Raw genomic sequence first — 576 nt, 5'->3', positions numbered from 1 at the left:
CACGTCACTGGCTGGTACAAGTTCAAATGGCTCTGAGCACTATGGGACTTAACTTCTAAGGTCATCAGTCCCCTAGAACATAGAACTACTTAATTCTAACTAACCTAAGGATATCACACACATCCATGCCCAAGGCAGGATTCGAACCTGCGACCGTAGTGGTCGCGCAGGTCCAACTGTAGCGCCTAGAACCGCTGGGCCACTTCGGCCGGCGCTGGTACAAGCCCTTCACCACCAACAGCACTTCAGAACTACCAGTATGCTGTGTTATTTCAGTGAGAGTGTATATGTTCTTCGTGGGGCCACACTCCCCTCTTTGAAGTAATTGTTTGTGAGATGGGTTCTACAGTCGGAAACAACTTGACCTTTACAGAATAGATAAATAGCTGGACGTCTGAAGATTTTGTGATAACAAGCCGCTGTATTATATCTATGCATATGGTACGCCACTTGAGATACGACATTGTCAGACATTGAATACTGCCATTGTTCACGTAGCAGTCTGATAGGGCCCGACAAGTACCTGGGCGGTATAAAAGCGGCTTCGCCAGCTGCACCTCGCTCGCTGGTTCCACT

The sequence above is a fragment of the Schistocerca cancellata genome, chromosome 9 (assembly GCF_023864275.1).
Source record: "Schistocerca cancellata isolate TAMUIC-IGC-003103 chromosome 9, iqSchCanc2.1, whole genome shotgun sequence".
Taxonomy (NCBI): domain Eukaryota; kingdom Metazoa; phylum Arthropoda; class Insecta; order Orthoptera; family Acrididae; genus Schistocerca; species Schistocerca cancellata.
Note: the sequence above shows the minus strand (reverse complement) of the source record.